Genomic DNA, 16,036 nt, shown 5'->3' on the forward strand with positions numbered 1-16,036 from the left:
AGCATTAAGCATTTTACCTCACAGGTTCTTTTTCTATCTCAGGTTTATTTAAATGGTGAGGTATAGTACTACTGAGACTTTAAAAGTTTCCATAGGCAATATAATTTGTAGGCAAATAATATTTGTAGGCAAAATAAATTGTAGATAGCTAACTTGGTTAAAAAATTACTTTTTTTTAAATGAAATGAATACATGAATTTTGATGGTGCCTGCTCACAGCCTTAGCTAAATGTGCTAATATAATGTTATCCCGCTTCATTCCTTCTTTGCTCCCCTTCGATAACATTTTTAAACAAATTCAAAGACAAACCAATGTTCTTTTTAAACCAATGTTGCCCTTAATGTTCATATCCTTGACTAATGTGAGTATCGTTTTGCTCAACTCTGGCTATTCTAGAAGAAAAACATTTTGTGGCTAGGCTACTGGGGGCTCAAGCTTAGTGATGACCCTGGTCAAGTTTGAAAAATAAAGTTGGAAGTCTGAGAAAGAAGTCACAGTTAAGCGAGTCACTTTGCTTAATCACACAAAACAGGCTTCCATATATTTCTGTATGGGCAAAGAGCCCTACAATCTCATGCCCTTTTATGGGGATTGTCAGGACATTTACTTATGGTAATTAGCAAGAATTAGCACATGCTTTTAATTTGTGAGTGTCACGGAACGCTCCTCCCCCCATGAGTCACGTGGTACGGCCTACCACTTGCCAGTGGATTCACATGTGTTTTATAACCATGCCTTCCAGGATTGTGCACACCTGCACAGGGTTTACTCTTTGTCTGTCTATTTAAGCCCCTGTCAGTGTGTGCTCCGGTGTTGGTCATTGTCGCTACGCCTGTGTTAATTCTGACCATTATAGTCGTAACTTTGTATTCTGTAGTCTGTTATTAATGTATAGGTGTTCTATGTTTAACATTAAGTGTACAGTCATGTTTTCCATCAGTGTTGTGTGAGAAAAGTTGTGTATGTTTAATATCATTAAATTTTTCGCAACATCATGGGAGTCTGTGCGTCCTGCCCCGTGCCCTGCGGTACTCGGGTCGGCAGCAACATTACAGCGAGGAAAATTTTTTAAATTATAAGAACAAAAATGCTGACAATTCTGTGGTTTAAGAACACATCATAAACCTGACATAGACCTTTCTCAATAACATTTCTAAGAAAAAACTTAAAAAGTGTGAATGAAGCCCAATGTCTATAAATCTGAGACTATGTCTATAACTGTCTATTACTTCTGCTCCTTTTCCTTTTCCATATGTATTATGCCAAAAGTTGAGCTGATGATCATAAACAATTTTGACTCACTATTTAACAAAGTCAAATAAAACCTTTCCCATTATTCTCTCCCAATAATCTCCTATTTTCTTGGTTAGGCAGAATTTCACTTCTCTGCTTTACCCAATTCAAACGATTCTCATTAAATTAACTCACTAAAAAGATACAAAAGTGAGCAACTGGAATAAACTAAAGCCCCTATTTAAGTATTTTTAAAATCTATTGATGTAGGTATATCTTCCATAATATAAATAGCTTTTATACAAAGGATATGCACCTGTGCTAAGTATAGTATTATCTTGATAACTACCCTTGTGGTATCTGTGACTGTTTAAAAATAGAGTTGAGGGTTTTTTATTTACTTATTTATTTGATTTTATTATTTTTGAGGCAGAGTGTTCTAGTTTCCCTTTTTCTTCATTGTGTCCGAGTGGCATTTCAATAATTTATATAATCATTGTTTTGCAAAGGCACTAACATTACTTCATTAATTTGTGTTTATGTAATAAATATCTTAAAAAGATTTAACATTCTTAAGGATATGAGATTAAGCTACATGGGAAAAAGACACAGTCATGACCAAAAATTTACAAATTTACTACCAGATGTTTATATTTACATTTAAATTTTTTACATTTTATGGCATTTAGGTGGTGCTTTTACCCAGAGTGACTTACAATTATGACTGAGTATAATTTGAGCAATTGTGAGTTAAGGGCCTTGCTCAGCAGCCCAACAGCAGCAATTTGGCAGTGTTGGGGCTTGAACCAGATATGGACTTCAAATTTGATTGCTGTAAATGCATTGATGCGTTGATTAGGCAAGCTATTTTTACGATGACTTTATAGGACTTTGAGTTTCAATTTTTGAAGGGCTAAGTTTTTCAGGAGCAGGGTTAGAAGGAACATTGATCTGTGCAGGACAATAGATCTCCAGGAGCATCCTGGACTAAATTTGCCTGTGGGACTGTGCGATGTAAATGAATGATTACTCATGCATGGTTATATACTGTTCTTAAGAATAATTTTCTATTATAAACTATATCTATCATTATGCCTATACATTTATTTCTATCATGTCTGAAACTATGCCCTTTCTCAACAACACTGAAAATGTTGTTTAATTATTATAACAGGGTTGGAACTAAACTGCAGGGCAGTAATCTGTCAGATGTAACATTATCTATCCCTAGGCTCCCGATGTTTCCTTCCCAGGACTGTAAACCCCGAGCTGCTGTGTGCAAACACATACATACACGCCACGGCAATATCTGTTGTTCCTAACACAAGATGTTGTTCCTAACACAAGGTGGACCAGGAACCGACGGCCTGGGAGGCCTCTCAACAGGAGGGAGGGAAGCAGAATCTCTGCTTCTCTCAGGGCATTCTGGTAGGCTTCTTGAGACATGCAGGGGGGATACATTCCCCGACGACGACCCCTCCCTGCGGGCGAGGTTCCTGATGATTCCCTCTCCAGGATAGCAAACTCTGGGCTGCTGCACACACACAAAGACACAGTACAGCCACGCCCGGTGCCCACCTAGCACAAGGCAGGCTAGGAACCTCCCCCTTGGGAGGCCCTCACCAGACAGGGAGAGAGGCAGAGTGTCTGCCTCTCTTGGGTCAGTCCTTCGCTTTCCCCGTGCAGTAAAGCACTCAGAAACAAAGAAGCGCAAACATTTCACAGTGCTGCAGCGTCTGCAATCAGCACAGGCACTGCTTAACATGTCCTCGGCCTCCATGGACATGCGGGGGTGCACGTCTGCCCCGGTTCCGGTCATGCTCCTCCCCAAAACAGTCCTCCTTAATACCTGCCGCTCTAGGAGTGTCCTAGAGGCGGTTTGCCTCCGAGGCTTTGGGCAGACCCTTCCAGTCTAGCTGGTGAGTCCGCTGATGGGAAGAGACTCTGGAGATCCCGCAGGCTTCACCCAACTGCCCTCGCTCTGGTCATTGTGGTGCCCCTCAGTCCTCCATGGCCAAAGCTCAATAGCTTAGGCCACCCCCAAGAAATTCCTGGGGGTATTTCCCTCCACATCTGGAGTGGACCCGAACGCCAGTTGCGGTCCTCTCCCCAATCTCCTGGGATCTAGGAGGCGGCAGTGCGTGAAGTGTCCACGCACCTCCCGCTAGAAAGTCCATCTTCAGCCAAGGGAGCTGGTGTCCTGTGCTGGTTGGTCATTCTGTAACTAATCTGCTGGCCCGAGTGCCGAAGGGCGTGGAGCAGGATGCACAGACTCCCTTAATAAAGTGATACATTTATTACCTTCACATACGAATAACTTTGGCACTCACACACAACATTAACGACAGACATAACATAGATATTTAATTAAACACAGACTACAGTAACATTTTAACACGGGCTACATACATGTGTTAACATACAGCAGACTAACAATGACCAACACAGTACACGTACGTACTATCAAAGATTTAAATAGACAAAAGACACAATACATTAAACCACGTGCAAGTGTGTACAATTACAAAGGGTGTGGTTACAAATAAGGTGAAACTCCCTGCATGCAGCAGGCCATACCATGTGACTTGTGTGGGGGGGGGGGGCATCCCATGACAAGGCCATACTGCAGTGTGGTGGATATTTGTGTTCTTTAGCCTTGATTAAGAAAAGTCTTAGTGTCATGAATTCTGCCCAGCGCTCCAGAATTTTCACATCCAGATTCCCCCACTCCAGGGAGACTCCCTGACTAAACAGATTACCATCACCTGGGTACTGTTGTTCAACAACTGTTCCCTTTCTAATTAATTACTCTCTCCTCATATACAAGCTCCCTGCTCCCTGACTTTCTTGTGAAGTATTGCCATCACTTGCTGCATAACAAGTACGTTTCTCCATTGTTGGTCTTCTTGGTTATTGGTTTCTGTTTCTCTCTCAGACCATGCCTCTCTCCTAGTCCCTCGGTGCCTTCAGGATTCTTCTACATCTCGATCTGAACATACCTGTGTCCTAGCTTTCATTACACGTAGTAAAGTTTAGCACTCACTGCTGGGGATAATGCATTTATAATGCATCATTAACCATCTCCAGAGAAGGCACTTCAGACATGAACATTTAAAGGTCATAACAGAGGTGTTATTACCCGTCATTGGTCATCAGAGACAAAGAAGACTTAACCAGTTGGCCATACACAGAGACATGCAATGCTTTACTGTCACAGAATGCTCCCAGTGCCACTGGTCACGTGGTATGGCCCACTGCGTGCAGTGTGACTTCACTTTGTCTTATTTGTAACCACACATCCCTTGTTTGCACACACCTGCACATGGTTGAATATGATTGTCTGTATGTATTTAAACACCTGCTGGTGTGTGTATTTTTGTCGGTCATTGCCTTTGTTCATGTCTTGTAGTGTTTGTTCACGCTATTGCTGTTAAACGTGTTAGTGTCTGTTTTTCACATTGTCAATGCCTGCATTTGTGTTTATTGTTGCCGTTGCATGTGAGTGCCAATGTTGTACGTGTCCGATAATAAATGTTTGTCTACGTCAGTGGTGTCTGTTCATCCTGTTACTCGCCTTGCAGCACTCATGATGTTACATTTACATACATTTACATTTCTGTCTAGTCATAAACAGGTGGGTTGCTGCTTCTTTCAGGGACTAGCAGTCCTTGCATTATCTCTGTTTCAGTGTGGTGAAGTTCAGGCCTATTATACTTGGGTGCACTCCCTTGCAAAGACTGGAACCTAGGCCCCTTCACACAGAGTCAGAGCATGAACTTTCTTAATACGTAACACAGATTATTTATGAACACAAATAAAGTGTAATACCTGAGTGTTTTATTCTAGTGGGCAGTATTTCTTTAGGAGCCCCCCAGACTGGATCAGTCTGTGAGCCTGTGCAAGGCAATGTGTACACAGTGGAACTGAAAGAGAAAATGCTAGTGAATATCATAGATTTATGAAGTTAGTGTGCCTCCTTATACTACCTGTACTTTGGTTCATTTCTAGAAAATACATTTAAATAGGAAGTCATGGATATTTTACGCAAGACACATTTTTACACATGCACGTGCAGAACCCACCATAGAACAGCGCCCTCTCATCATCATGTAGAGTGATGTGAGGAGAGTGTTTAAAAGGGTGAATAGCAGGAAGGCAGCGGGACAAGACGGTATCTGCGGTAGAGTCCTCAAAGCCTGCGCAGACCAGCTAGCCCCGGTATTCACCAATATCTTCAACCTCTCCCTGACGCTCGGTATCGTCCCATCCGGCTTCAAGCGATCCACCATCGTTCGCGTCCCAAAGAAACCTCAACCCTCCAGCCTCAATGACTACCGCCCTGTTGCCCTCACATCAGTCATGATGAAGTGCTTTTAAAAGCTAGTCAGAGACTTCATCACCTCCTCACTGCCAGCCTCCATGGACAGTTCAGCATTTAACAGTATCATCCCCTCCTGACTCACTACTAAGTTGGAGGATCTAGAACTGCATACATCGCTGTGTGATTGGATCTCCAACTTCCTAACAGACAGACCACAATCAGTACGGGTGGACAACTGTGTCTCATCCACTCTTACCCTCGGAACTGGAGCTCCTCAGGGTTGTGTCCTAAGCCCACTGCTTTACTCACTGTACACCTAAGACTGCACGGCCAGTTCCAGCTCCACCATCATTGTCAAGTTTGCTGATGGTACCGTCGTCATGGGCCTGACCTCAGACAACGATGAGATGGCCTACCTGGAGGAGATTAAATACCTGGAAAACTGGTGCCAGGGAAATAATCTCCTCCTAAACATCAGCAAGACAAAGGAGCTGATTGTGGACTGTAGCAAGCAGCAGGAGCAGCACTACCAAACTTTGAGGATCAATGAAACCATGGTGGAAAGAGTAGAGAGTTTCAGGTACCTTGGAGTTCACATCTCGCAGGTCCTGTCCTGGTCCCACCACACCATCTCCCTGGCAAAGAAGGCTCATCAGCGTCTTTACCACCTCAGATGCCTAAGAGACTTCAGACTGCCCTCCAAGGTACTGCGGAACTTCTACACCTGCACTATCAAGAGCATCCTCATGGGGAACATCACAGTCTGGTTTGGGAACAGCACCAAGCAGGACAGACAAGCACTCCAGAGGGGTGTGTTCAGCAGAGTGCATCACTCATGCGGAACTTCCTGACCTGCAGACCATCTATTACAAGCGGTGCCAGACCAAGACCAGGAGGATTGTGAAGGACCCCATCCATCCCAACGATAGGCTGTTCTCTCTGTTGAGATCAGGGAAGTGCTTTCGCTCCCTGAAGACCAATACAGAGAGACTGAAGAGGAGCTTCTTCCCACAGGCCACTCGGGCCCTGAATCAGGTCAACTGATTAACTGTAGGGACCACCATCATGACTAAATTGTAAACTGGAATTATACATTGTGTTCATACACATATATGCATATTTACATTACATATACTGTACATGCATTGTTATATATTTTTGTATTTTTTGTATATATACATTTCTTTATACATCCCTGTATCTTTCCTCAGTTTGGACAGAGCAGTCACAAAAAACTGCATGTTACACCATGTATGACTATGTATGTGATAAATAAACCAAACTTGAACTTGAACAAATAAACATCTGGAATTTCACGTTTTTTTTACAATAAAATGAAACATTTGAGAATGGCATTGATAATTCTAGTAATTACTGGAAAAGAGCTTAAATTAGTGCGTTAATATAGCAAATGACAAACATAGAGTACATGCATATTAAAGCAGAACTGGAAGCAAAACTGAACAAGATTAATTATAAATAATCACACAATTCAAAAAATACCTTTACATTATTTTCTTGAAAGATGTTTTTGTTGTTCAAACAGTTTTATATATATATATATATATATATATATATATATATATATATATATATATATATATATATATATATATATATATAGCGACAAAGACATAGCAAGAAAACCCATGTTAATGCTAGTTAATATGCTGAATTTTTCTTTTCACCATGCAAGATATCACAAATTCAAACAGACTATTAAAAATACACATGATTGTGTAAAAATACAAATGAATGTGTAAAAATACACATTCATTTCCATGTTACTTTCATGTTTTTCAGTGGGAGTTTAACTTACTTTCTCGAACTTACCACACTATGCTCAGCCTGGAATATTATGGCTTATCCACTATAGAAAACTGATTGAGTATCACTGTTTATACTAATTATCCTGTCTAGCTCAAAAATGACGCCAACTGTTTTTCTCTGTATTTCCTCTGCATCGTCCCTCCTCCTCCTTTTCATTTTTTTTCAATGTATAACATACAGAGATGAGTTTAATGAATATTGACAACCCAGACAAAACTTACAAATAGTCAAAACAATGGATTACTGTAAGTATATAAACTTAAAATGTACAAATTGTCATCACGTGAAGTTCAATTACTGTTTGATTATCATTTAACAGGTTAAACATAGGTTAAACGGCAAGTTATTACTTGGTAAATCTGTCTGAGAAACAAGACTGCGAACATGAGAAATGTTGTGAGAAATTAGATGAAATTAGAAAAGTTGGTTATACTAGCAAGGATTTGAGTTTGTTGGAATTTATGGTCACAGTTCCTTGAATTAAAACTAGGCTGGTAAAACCTTCCCAATCTTCCAATCTTTGGGTTTTATGACAGCTAAGAAAGGGGGAAGGGTCAGAAATTAAAAAAGCATAAAAATACTTGTTTTTAACATTTCTAGAGTTGGGGTTGTATTAAGCAATTCATCTTAACCAATGATAAAATGTAGTTTGTCAGTTTGTCACACACACAGAGTTGTTTAAAATACATGCATTTGAATTTATCTCAGGGTTCATCAGCTAATCCAGTTGCCATTTTCAAAATTATGGCCCAACATCAAGCTCCAAAGGAAAATCCCAAAGTTTATCTATTTGAAAAACAGCAAGTATAAAATAATAAATTAAAACAATTTAGTAAAAGCAGAATAAATAAAAAAGTGAATGCTTAAAATTTAGATTTTTACATCATGGTTTAACACCATCATAGCCGGTTTTTGCTATTTCTAGGGTTTGGGTTAGGGTTGGGTTTAGCAATTCAGCATAATCATAAAATGTAGTCAGGTCATCACACATGTAAGACCATTTAAAATAAATGCAGTAGATCTGTGGGCTAATCAGCTCATCCAGCTGCCAAGCTCAATGTATGGCCCAACTCTCTCTAGGATATAGACAGCAAGCTTCAAAGGACCACCCAAATGTTACCATCCATATATTGAACAGCAAATATAAAACAATAAATGAAATGTTTACCATCCATATATTGAACAGCAAATATAAAACAATAAATGAAACAATATGATTGAATGAACAAATGAATGAATGAATGAACAATCTGTTTTCATTGTACATAGTACAAAGAAATTCTGTACAGTACTCTCAACATGAACCAGATTAAAAGAAACAAACACAATCAATTATAGGAGCAGACAGCATTAAGGTGCAATAGTAAATATAAAATTGCAGTAATGTGCAAAATAAGTGGATGTGCAAGGGTTCAACAGAACTGTGCCTCAGTCCCGAGAGACTAGGGTGGGTATGTACAAGTAGGGTGATGAAATTCACAGCTCTAGGGAAAAAGCTGTTCCTCAGTCTGCTGGTCAGAGTTTTTATTGTTTTAAATATCTGTCCTGAAGGCAGGGGGACAGTCTGTGACTGTCTGTGGTGGGTGCGAGCTGCAGTAATGCCACAGGCCTTCTTCTGAGGGTAGCCATACACTGAGTTCAGGTCAGAGAATGGGCATCCCACTATCCTCTGGGTTAATTTCACCACCTGGGCCTAGTTCTTCCTGTTTTGTCCTGTGCAAACCATACATTCATACAGAGACAGAAAATACTTTCAATGGTGCTTCTATAGAAGTCCTCCAGTAACTGGGAGGAGAGTCCTGCTTGAGCCTCCTCAGGAAGAAGGACCCTTGCTGCGCCTTATTCACCTGATGGGAGGTGTTCAATGCCCAAGTAGAGTTGGCCATAATGTGGAGTCCCAGGTACTTTATATTGTCCACATGCTCCACTTCCTCACCTTGAATGAATAATGGAGCATGCACTGTTCTTCTGGTTGTTCTGTAATCCACAATGGCCTCTTTTGTCTTGGTGATGTTCTGAACCAGTGTGTTGCTTGAGTACCATCTGGCTTTGTGATGGAACTCCTCCCTGTAGTGGGTCTCTTCATTATTCGTTATGTTACCTATTACTGTGGTGTCATCTGCGAACTACACAATGGTGTTGAAAGCAAGGATGGGGGTGCAATTGAGTATGAAAAGGGTGAAGGACTGGGTTAAGCACACAACCCTGTGGTGCACTGTATTCAGGATGAGCAGAGATGATGTATGGCCCCCTATTCTCACCACCTGTGTTCTATTGATAAGGTCACTGATCCATTAACACAGTGGGGTGGAACACAGTGGGGGGGGAATATTGTGTTAAAGGCAGAGCTAAAATCAAATTATGTGGGGGGGGGGAGTGTTTCAGGATGAGCCTCTTGAGGTATTTCCTGATGACAGGAGTCAGCGCAACTGGGCAGTAGTCATTGAGGCAAGTTACAGCTGATTTTTTGGGCACAGGTACAAAGATAGAACAGGTGGAGACTGCAACCAGCTGCAATGAGAGGTTGAAAATATCCAGAAATTCTCCTGCTCATTGGTCTGTACATGACTTTAGTTTCACCCTGCAATGTGGATTTCACTAGATGAAGATGCAAGGTGAATGACAGCTGCTGCTGCTCTTCAGGCTGCAGTGACTGGTCCATCCTTTGACTTCCTTGCATCAAACCAAACAAATTACTGGTTCAGGGTATCAGTTAGTGCTCAGTCATGGCTGATCTGCTGGTAGCTGCACTTGTAGTCTGTCATGATTACAAATGCTTCTCCACATACTACTGGGGGTTATTGTTAGCAAACTGTTCACCTATGTGCCACCTGTACCTGTGCTTTTCCTCCTTAATGTCTTTCATGCCTCCGATCTGGTTTGCCAGAATACTAGTACACACCTGATAATCATTCTCCTGCATCCCTACTTAAGCTTCCCTCCCTTGCATTCACTTTGCAAAGTGTTTCCAACCCTATGTTGCATACCGAGTGTTCCAGATATGTGTTTGTTTGTATTCCTGGTTTTTGAGTCCTGCCTGTGTTTCAGACCTTGTCTCCTGTCTGACCCCTGGACACCTTCCAGACTCTGCCCCATGTTATCGACTTCGGACCAACCTGACTACAAATACCTGCCTGTCCCCTCTAATCTGTTCAGTTTCATCAATAACATCTCTTGCAATTGGATCCTGTCCCTCATGTGTGTGTGCACAGCCTTCAGTGGAAGAAAGCCTGCATAACATCACACGGTCACTATGAATACCTATATATGCCTTATGATTTGTCCAATAGTCCCTGTTTTGCAGGCATTCATGGATGAGATCTTTCAGGACTTGACAGGCAAGTTCATGATTGTATATACTGATGACATATTTTCCCAGTCTGAAGCTGAACATGTGGCACATGTAACAGCCATTCTGACGCACCTTAGAAGACATTGCCTGTATGCCAAGGCCAAGAAGTGTCCTGTTACACAGTGACTGTGTCACCTTTCTTGGTTGTACCACCAAACCAGGAGTCCTTTCCATGGACCCGGATAAAGTCACTGCCATACAGAATTGGCCAAAAGACTCAACCATTAAGGGGTTGCAAGGGTTCTTGGGTTTTACCTACTTCTACAGGACAGAAGTTCGTGAATTGTCGCCATAGCCCCAGCCTACAACTTTGACCTGCTTAGAGGGTCTGGGTCTAGACATGCAACATGAGGCTAGGACTACCCAGCAGGAAACTCAGCCCCCGGTAAATTGGGCCATTCCCGGACTCTGCCCCGTGTCATCAACTTCGGACCAACCTGACTACGAATAACTGCCTGACCCCTCTAATCTGTTCATAAATAAAACCTCTTGCAATTGGATCCTCTCCCTCGTGTGTGTGCAATCATAACACTCAGAGCCCTGCTTGTACGTTAGCATGTCACTTGTCCGATAGGCAGAATCTCGGCCGCTAAGCAGGGAACGTACCTTGCTGTCTAGCCATGGTTTCTGGTTTGGAAACACTTTGATATGTTTGGTTGGTAAGACAGGGTCTGTAAGGAAGTGTATATAGGTGAGGATAGAGGATGTGTATTCTTCGAGATATGTGACTTTCTTGAACACACCCCAGTCGGTGTGCTCAAAGTAGTCCTGTAACATTGCAAGACTTGCACAGCCTTGACAGAATAGCATGATGCCCATATGTTTCATATCAAAAAGTTCAGACCAATCTCAGCTCTCTTCCTAATGAAGCATCATTTGACCTAGAACATAAATAAATAATTTGGCCCTAAATCTGAAAATATGTCTGATTTTAGAAACTTTTCATATCTCTTGTGAAAACAAATAAATTAATAGTACAGAAATGTGTAATAAGTGTCTAAAATGATTTTTTTTACAAATGTTTATTGAGTAAAAGTGTGGTCTGCACTCAACTTTCACCAAATCTTAAATGTGACTTAACAATGACTTTATATTACATATCAAGCTTTATGGTGTATCAATATATCAAGTTTGATGTATGCAATGAAAAATGAGCATTACAGCAACTATAACCAAAACATGGCAAAAACAGAAAATTTTAATCTGCACAGAATAGTATGGATAAAACAAATCCATTCATTTATACTATACTTGCTTTCACACACTTTTACTAATTGTGAGTGAACTTTGTCAAATATCATGACTATTGTATCAAATATCAATTTCACTAATTTTTCACAAAAGCATCATTTAGCAAACTAGTAGCAGACATTGTGCCTTAATGTGACTGTAGCTATCTAAGTCCATTATTATAGCAATATTGTAAAATAACACTGATTTAGCCATTAATCTCTTATTTTCATATTCATCATCAAAGGAATTAAATCCCTCAGGCTATCTTCTTCACTACTTTCCAAACTTTCTGCAGCTTCAGTAATTGTAAACGTTTTGCACATTTTACCAAGCTAGCTAGATGTCAATTGAACAAGGAAGGAAAGGTTTCTGACGTGAGGTGTAAATCCTTAATGATTTCATAATTGTCTGTTTGTCACATTCAGACAAATTTCCACACAAATCTACCAACCACACACAATGAGAGGTGTATAAGTCCTTTTTAATTGTGGTTCCTAAATCCTTCCATATGCCAGTACAATAACATCTAATTCATTCAAAAATAAAGATGCAGATTTGAGAAGTAGTTGAAGAGAATAGCTGCACACATTCTTTATTGCACGTTAACGTTAATATGTATTGTTGAGGCACACTCCAGACAATGTCTGACTAGTACACAAAACCTAAATTTTTATAGTTTTTCAGGGGTAATTATTGTAATGGACCAAGTGGCGCAGGGCAAGGAGCAGGACACACAGACTTCGTCGACGTAGAGAAACATTTATTAGAAAAGATGGAAGACAACGGCACTCACATATAACAACCGATAAACACAAACATGGTGAAAACGAACATAAACACGTTTAACATTAATGCTGTGAATAACACTTAAACAACATAAACTTGAACAAAGGCAAACATGGACAATGACAGACAATACTGCGCACACCAGTCTGGGTTTAAATACATAGACATAATGAAACTTAACTAGGAGCAGGTGTGTACAGGTGTGGTTACAAACAAGATAAGCAAACAAGACCCTTCCACTGCATGGGGCATGCCAAACCATGTGACTCGTGGGAGGAGAGCGTTCCATGACAATTATGTAATCGCCCCACCTTCTTTTTCATATTAGTGTTTAAAATCTCCACCATTATATCCAAACCATACATTTTTAATTATATGCAAATTGAAATACATTATTATGCAAGTTGAAGTTTGACTTCATTACAACCCTCCTCACTCCTCACGCAGCATGTGGCACCTTGCAGCATGTGGCACCTCACAACAAGTGGCACCTCTAAGATAAAGTTGTTTTTCCATATTCTTCTATCCTTGGAGGAGAGATAAACAAAGACCTACAGATACTCACAAAGGAGCCTTCAGTTCTTAAAGATGGTCTTACTTCACACCCTTCAGTACTGATATAGATGTATCCTTAAGCCTACTACTGGAATAATCCAGAACAGTCTGCCTTATGCATGCTCAGTGGCCTTGTGGTCACCTACACCAGGGTGTGCAGGGGCCTTTGGAAAGGCAGAGACTGTAGAGACTCTATACGCAGATCACCCACAAGATTTTGAGGCACCTGATAAACATCAAGTATAAGACAATAAATTAAATATTTTATGATAGGAAAAATAAATAATATTATTATTGAACGCTTAAGCTTATGTTTTTATCTTGTGTTAGATGATGCATTAAAATTGTACTTATAACTTTTGTTTCAATGCTGGTGTCAGCAGCAGTGTCAGGAGCAGGTGACAAAACACATCATTCCTTAGGTATTACAAATCACAAAGAATCCAATCTACAAAATTACACCCAAGCCCTCCTCCCAGTGAACTGAACAAACAACAGCAAAAAAAAAGTTACTAATAAAAGATTTATTTACAAGAAATATTTACAAAGGAAAAACAAGCTAATATTCCAAAAGGGGTTGAAGCAATAGTCAAGCCCAAAGTAACTAGCACAAGATTCACAAGAAGTTAATCTATACCAAGTAATCACAATACAAAATGCTCATGAAGTACTGAGCAAGCATCAGCGTGCATGTCTGTAATTGGCTTCATTAATTTGCCCCCAGGAAGACGAAGTCACACACAGACAGAAATGAGGTAAGGAAGATGAAGAGATGGATTGGAATGACACTATACAAGCACTGTTTATTGGTTAACACATGTAGGTGACAAAACAAGAACTCAGTATAGAGCAAAAAATCCCAAGAACTAAATATTTCTGTTGTCGGCCCGAGGAGGATGTGCCCCTCGTTTGAAAGGGCAGTGGTAGCTCAGTGGGTAAGATACTCGACTAATAATCAGAAGGTTGCCAGTTCAAGCCGTGCTGCTGAGCAATACCTTTGATTGTTGAAATTGTACTGTCATAAGTGTAGGTTGCTTTGGGTAAAAGTGCCAGCTGAATGCCATGAATGTAAATGTTATAAATACTCATAATCCATAACAAGCTCCAAACTGTCATAGTACCTTGGCCTGAGAATAGTGTGTTTCCCTATAATCTGTAAAACAGATAAATTCAGTAAGATTCTATCAATAGATATGTAACACTGTCTAAAGGTTGAAACTCCTTCACCTTTAAGACATTTCCCATTAGTGTCTCCCAAAATTACTAATGTGTGCACACAAAAATGTGATCAATTTTTTGGGGGTCCAATTAATTATTTAACAAAAGCCCATAATAATAAAGACAAGGAACTGTTACTAAACATGAACATGTTTATGACAAGCAAGGAAGCATTCTGTGCCACAAATGGTGCTCTGACAACAGACACCGTGAAGTAGCTGGGTAAAACAAAAGAACGGCTTCCTGTGAGGAAACCCATTTATGTTGCCTCTCTGTTTAGTTCACTGTAAACCCGTGGAGTGGCTATTAATTCTAGCAATGTAAAGGATACTCACTGGTAGTTTGAAGCAGAGTGAATTATCGAGTTTAAAAGTCTAATTGTACAATGCTAACATTAGCTCTAGATGATGATCTGGCATCGAGTATACAGATTAATGGGATGTTGCATGTTAACCACACTATTTCAGTTTATAGATTAGCTTGCCTGTGAAGAGTTTTATTGTTATATAAATTGTTTGGGGAGGGTCTATGCAGCTTGTTAAGTGATTGGAGTGGGCTCTGTTCCACCAGGAATAGATTGCATTTGCAACTGTTGCATAAGTATTTCATTTTCTTGGTGAGCTGCAATGTTACCCTTCATGTTAATAGCTAGCTAGCTGGTTCGGCTAGCTACAGTTTCCGTGTTTGTTGTAAGAGTTAGGCAGAGAGAAGAGAGTTCTTATGTGAATTTAAATTAATTGGGATTGTACACTAGTAGGCTATCTATGTACCTAAAGTAGCACTGTTATACATCTGAGTAGACAAATGTTGTACATGTAAGTTTAAACAGGAAATACGTGCTGAAATATTGTTTTCATAGAACATGATGATGGGAGTTAATGAAGCATTGAATGTAGTATGCAAATTACACTGCATCTGCTGAAATATGTTGAAGTTAGAACTGTTTTGTATAAAAAGAAAAGAAGTGAAAGAGAAAAAATTGCATCAGTGAGATGTTTAAAAAAAGACAAGGAACAGACTGCTCTTATGTCTCCTGTCTGCTTTTCCTAATTCTCCAGGTCCATAATTCTCCAGGTTATAGTACTCACTCACTGAGACCTGTAATACTAAGACCTATAAACACAAAATTATTTCAATGTATATAGCACCTTTCTCATACTCAATGATGCCTTACAGGCATATAAGAAATAAGATTTAAAATAAACAAGAAATAAATAAATATGAAGTAAATTAAATAAATATGTATGAAATAAAATATCAAGTAAATAAAATAAATATGTATGAATATTTTTTTTTAAATATGAAGGAGGTGAGTTTAGCAGAGACAGTGAAAGACCTACTTATTTGCAAGTACCACCATTACCCTTCAAATTACTGCATCCACGCATACAGAAACTGCTAGTAGTTCATAGATAAAAGTGTAATTTAAAAGTTTATTAGAAGCCCAGGTATTTAAAATTCGATGTTCCTAGTGCTTTCACTAATTATGTTAGTTTACCAGAAGGAA

Source organism: Electrophorus electricus, chromosome 3 (assembly GCF_013358815.1).
Source record: "Electrophorus electricus isolate fEleEle1 chromosome 3, fEleEle1.pri, whole genome shotgun sequence".
NCBI lineage: Eukaryota > Metazoa > Chordata > Actinopteri > Gymnotiformes > Gymnotidae > Electrophorus > Electrophorus electricus.